The sequence below is a fragment of the Ranitomeya imitator genome, chromosome 6 (assembly GCF_032444005.1).
Source record: "Ranitomeya imitator isolate aRanImi1 chromosome 6, aRanImi1.pri, whole genome shotgun sequence".
NCBI lineage: Eukaryota > Metazoa > Chordata > Amphibia > Anura > Dendrobatidae > Ranitomeya > Ranitomeya imitator.
In genome coordinates, this window is record NC_091287.1 from 285,283,942 (window position 1) to 285,289,998 (window position 6,057).

General features: G+C 42.3%; 1 pseudogene; it reads right to left on the bottom strand.

Moving 5' to 3' along the window:
• Nucleotides 1–234: 234 nt before the first annotated feature.
• Nucleotides 235–5,769, bottom strand: LOC138643364 (piwi-like protein 1 pseudogene; annotated as a pseudogene).
• Between the last annotated feature and the right edge of the window lie 288 nt (nt 5,770–6,057).

Sequence of the window (6,057 nt, forward strand, 5' to 3'; positions counted from 1 at the left end):
GATGGGAGAGGAATCATCAGCATACACTCTATCCTCCATCATTGCATTCAACTGTACCTGCATCATACTGTTTAATGACACTTCTAGACCCACGCTACTAGGAGAACTTTCAATCCAGACAGTCTGTTATGTCACGCTGAGGCCTGTTAAATCTGTAGTGGAAAAATCGTAGCTTCGCAGGCATAAGTTGCATAGTTCTGTCTACTAGCCTTGTTCTACTCTTTTTTCTTTTTTTCAAAAATTCACCAAACCCCCCCAAAAAAAGTCATCGACTTCAACCAACACCGCCCGGTTCATCTTGATGCGCATTTGCTGTGTGATCTTGAACAGGTTCTGCAGAAGAACGTTCGCCACATCCTAATTTCTCCAGGTGTAAAAGAGCAGCCTATTCTTCATATCTCAGGGGCTGATCAGGACGGGACCCCTCTGCTCTCGCAACCAATGAGCAAACTGTGGATTATATTCAGTATATTTATCTTTTTGTGTGATTTATTTCAGGAGGTGCAATTCTCCCTTCGAACTGTAGCAGTTCGGTATTAAAATTCAGCCCTCAGTCACATAGCTCTTTCTGAACGCTCTCATCCTTGTGTATGTAGTTCATGAACTTCCCCACTTGCCGCTCCCTCTGTTTTGGTGGTAAGCAGGTGTCAGCGGCCAGGTCTTTCATGACGTTGAATCGTTTCTCATTCTGTCAGTCAGACCTGTTAGGTTACAGAACTCTGGCACCAGTATGATGGCTCCATCTGTGGCTCCCGGCTACAGCCTCCGGGGAATGTTCACGATTAGTGGCTGGATCATGTCTTTCACTTGTTCATTGTATTGGTTCCTATAGTAGTCCGCAAAGCTAATCTCGCTTCCATCTGCCTTCTTGAAGGTGGATGCTGTAGTAATGTTCCAGCCGATCTCGTCTATATGGTAGGTACGGTAGGTTTTAGTGTTGGACTTGGTGAGGATGATCTTGCAGCAGGCGTCCTGGAACCTCTGAGGACGACATGAGGAGTAGAGGCTGCTCATAATGTCGTGCACAGTCTCATTCCTCAGGACATTATGGATGACATCAATGCTCAACATGATGCTGGACTGGTACTGGAGGATGGAAGTGGAAAACCCCGGGCAGATGGCGAGTCGGTGGGCTCTGAATTCGATCGTGTCACTCAGGTTGTAATAGTTGTGTCCTATCTGCTTCATATCCATAATTATCTTCAGGAGTCTTCAGGAAATTATGTTATAGAAATGGAAGCAGGTGGGCGAGGTCAGTGGAAGCTCGTTGTTCAGGGTGAATGTTATCCGCACGTTCTCTCCATTTTCACTTTGGCTGCACACCTCAGTGACCTTATTCAGTCTTTTTGGTAAAAACAACATGGTTCCATCAAACGCCTGCGCCTTCACGATGGTTTCTTCATGCTGGTACAGGAGGCCATTCCGCAAACGCTTGGACTCCATGGCGGGGTTGAAGTCAATGTGATACTAGTACAGGACCCGCTGTGGTCAGGACACCAGCTTGATGTGGTTGGTCACAAGAGCAATCTTGGTTTCAGAGGTGCCTGCTTTCGATTTTTGGACGTGTTCGATAGTCTGCCGGGTGTTCACCCCAACGTCATGGAAGTCATGCCTACGGCCGCCCCGTTCCCCGATAGACACTTCTGCAAGTCCAGCTGACACCTGCAGAACCTCGAGCGATGGTCTCTCTGCTGCTGGCAGACCTCTCTGGTGCCCTCTTCTGACAAGCAAAGGCTCAGGCGCTGGCTGCTGACATCTGACTGCTGGCCGGGATCATTGGGGCTGCTGTACCTATCCAGGTGGTCTTTGTGGGGCTTGCTCCAGCACACAAGCTTGACTGCGGGCCTGGGATCTTGCTCGTCATTTTTTACTTCGTACACAAACCATGCACTAGTGTGTATTGTGCCTAGTTTTTATTGAGGCATTTATCAATTTTTCCTCATTCTCTGCCACTAGATCCCCATGGTGAACATGTTGTATGCTGCAAAAGCCATTCAATTTTTGAGCAAGGGTGTCTATGATACTATGCATACATTTTTATTTAAAGTTGTATCCCCCATGGGGAAATGTTTGTCAACCCATGCACTTAGTATATGGGCATTACAAGTCTAGGAGACCCGCTCCTTTAAATTGGGCCTGGTTTTTAATGAAGCCTTCCTCCACCTCTCATCATTTTCCACCACTAGATCACCAGGGTTCACATGTTCCGTGCTGCAACAGACAGTCAATTTTTTGGCAAGGGTGACTGTGATCCCAATTAAAATTTTTTTTTAAATGTATCCCCCATGGGGAAATGTTTGACAGCCCATACACTTCATGTATGGGCATTACAAATCTAGGAGACCTGCTCCTATGTAATGGGACAGTTTTTTTATGAATCCCTCCTCCATGTTTCTTCCAAGGGGGATTGGGGTGTGTGCAAGTTTGGGTGAAGGCGGCCCTTGCATTCAATGCATAAGGAAACAGTGTGGCAGGACCAACTGAAGAATGTGAAGTGGGTTTTCCTGAGGCCATCCAGTACCTGGGTTCAAAGGCTTATTGAGGTGCATATGACTTGATAGCAGGGCACACCTTGCAGGTAATACATAAGGAAACAGTATGGCAGGACCAACTGAAGAATGTGAAGTGGGTTTTCCTGTGGCCATCCAGTACCAGGTTTCAATGGCTTATTGGGGTGCATATATATTGATAGCAGGGCAGGCCTTGCATTCAATGCAACATTTTTTCAGGAAGCCCTCCTGTACCTCTCGTGAAAGGGGTATTGGGGTGCATTGTAATTGTTGGCAGCCCAGCCACTCATTTAATAGGCAATAACAGCATAGGAGACCCACTGTTTAATAATGGCCCTTTAAGAATATCAATGTTGCCTGATGCCCCCCCAAAAATAGGCTTTAAGACTTTAAGAGTCCCTCTTTCATAAATGAAGCAATATGTGTCTCCTTATGTGTCACACCCCACATGGCCAGCTACGGTTGTTAAATGTTACAATGACATTTCCCAGTGAATGCATTTGTATTGGTAGAAAGTAATGTAAAGTTGAAAAACGCCTCAAAAACGCTGCGTGTGAACATAGCCGAAGTGGTGGAGGAACATTTTGGTTTGGGGTTAATTATTTTGCCTTATATACAAGTCATTACCCTGGAAAGGATGTACCTTAACCCCTTCATGACCCAGCCTATTTTGACCTTAATGACCTGGCCATTTTTTACAATTTTGACCAGTATCCATTTATGAGGTAATAACTCAGGAATGCTTCAATGGATCCTAGCGGTTCTAAGATTGTTTTTTGTGACATATTGGGCTTCATGTTAGTGGTAAATATAGGTAGATAATTTTTGCGCTTATTTGTGAAAAAAATGGAAATTTTGAATTTTTATTCTGTTAAACCAGAGAGTTATGTGACACAAAATAGTTAATAAATTGCATTACCCACATGTCTACTTTACATCAGCACAATTTTGGAAACAAAATTTTTTTTTGCTAGGAAGTTATAAGGGTTAAAATTTGACCAGCGATTTCTCATTTTTACAACAAAATTTACAAAAACATTTTTTTTAGGGACCACCTCACATATGAAGTCAGTTTGAGGGGTCTATATGGCTGAAAATACCCAAAAGTGACACCATTCTAAAAACTGGATTTGGTTTTCCATAGGTTTACATGGTACTGTACAACGCATAGAAAACTGCTGCAGATTCGCAGCCAAATCCACACCATGTGCACATACCCTAATTCCAACCCTAGCCCTAGTTCTAACCCTAACCCTAGTGGAAAAATAAAAATAAATATATTTTCTTTATTTTATTATTTTCCCTACCTGTGGGGGCAATAAAGGGGGGGTATTTACTATTTTTTTGATTTTGATCACTGTCATAGGTTGTATCACAGTGATCAAAATGTACCTCAGGAATGAATGAATCTGCAGGCTGGCAGATTCGGCGGGAGCATTTTGAAAGATGGCGGCACCCATCGCTGAAGAATGCCGGCACCGGGAGGGACGCCAGGACTCGGGAGGCACAGAGTGGGTGAGATCGGACAGTGGGGGGGACGGAGAACAGGACAGAGGGAACAGGAGGGCTGACGGCAGCGGCAAGATCGCCGCTGTCAGTCGGTGACGGGGGTGGATTGGGGTCTCCAGCCATGGCCGATGATATTGCAGCATCGGCCATGGCTAGATAGTAATATTTCAGCAAGTTTAACTAGTGAAATATTGCAAATTGCTCTGATTGGCTGTTTTTCTTTCAACAGCCAATCAGAGCGATCATAGCGACGTGGGGGCAAAGCCACCCCCCCTGGGCTGAAGTACCACTCCCCTGTTCCTGTAGGTAGGGTGAAATTACAGTTAACCCTTTCACTTGACCTGCAGGGATGCAATCATTTTGTGACTCAGCATATGCGTCACAGGTCGGATTGCCACCGACTTTCATGATGCATATGCCGTGTCACAGGTCGGGAAAGGGTTTTAACATATTTCCCAGCAAAATCCATTTTGGTTTAGTTTTTGTATGTTTTTTTGGTGCACCTGTAAAAATGGCATGAAACTTTGACAACATTTTTAGACCTTAAATGGACCCCGGGGAAGCAGGGGGGGTGGGTGGGGGGGGATCGCGGTAAAAATACTCGGGTTTCCCATAGACTTACATTGGGCTCATTGCTTGGGTCGAGTACCCAAGTATTCCAATTTGCTCGACCCGAGCAACAAGCACCTGAGCATTTTAGTGCTCGCTCATCATTAGGTGTGATGAAATTGCCAGGACACAAGGCGGAAAAACTGATACTCCCACAAAATACTCACTGTAGTAACAATAAAGTCGAACCCTTGTCAAAGCCCAATATCCAAGTAGATAGCAGTAGTACATACTGTGGCACAAAACCTTTGGAGTCCCGACCTGTTTAACTTAAACTGGCTTTCTCGATGGGGTACCACAAATGCCAACATGTTTCATGCTGTATGATCAATAGTGGCACTAGCAATTAGATGACTCTGTCATATGTGCAGTACTTTATTTTCATTTACATTGCTTTGTATCATGAATGACGCTGCTCTATTTTATGTGTTGTGACTGCCATTCATATACCTTTACGTGTATTGTGTAATGTCACTATTTTATTATTATTATATGTTTTGGTATTTAATAAAGATTCTCTTTTTTGTACCTGCTGTTGTAATTTTATTTTAGATGCATCAACAGTTAATGTTTATATAACATTTAAATGTGTGTGTAACTGAAAACTTTTGTATGATGAAAGCTAAAAATGTGTCCTCTATTCACAACGATAAACATCTCTAATGATCACAGTTGTACTACCAACGAACGTTAGCCAATATGCTATTAAAGTCTATGGTAGGAAAATGTCTTTACGGTCATGTAATACATAAAATATGTTTAAGTATTATAAGGCAAACACACACGAATATCCACAGAAACACATGCAGACAGAAGATTTTTTCCTTTAAAAATCTTATAACAAAAAAGAAATTTAAAAAATGGTATTTTGCATTAATAAAAAAGAAATTGGTGCAGAAGCTGGATACCACTTTGTTCAGCCATACAAATTGGTAGCATTTTCTTTCATAGCTTCATCTTTAGAATAATTTAAGATAGCAGATTATGCTGTCAGTTTCAAAGAAGCGAATGTTTATATATTGTAGCAAAGAGCCTATAAGTCATGTAGTAAAAATGCTATGTGCTAACTGCTAATCCTTATGGCACACTATTCACCTTTGATAGGCACCGAGGAATGCTTTTTCATCTTAATATACAACATGCTCAATGAAATATTGTGCTTAGAAAATTCCTAAATAGATTGATTGAGGACATATTGCAGGCTAGAGATATATCAACGAGTTCTAGGGAGACCTTACTAAGATTGAAAATAATACAAAGAAATTATTTGTGAAAGTTTTGATGTAGCAAATAAAATTTTGTACAACTAAAATAACGAAAACTATGCTATTGCAAAAATATCTGTGTATGATGAAATGCAAATATTCACACTTTGCTTTTTAGAGTTGCACAACAGTGGTAGCATTTTAAACTTATTGCTGTCTATTAG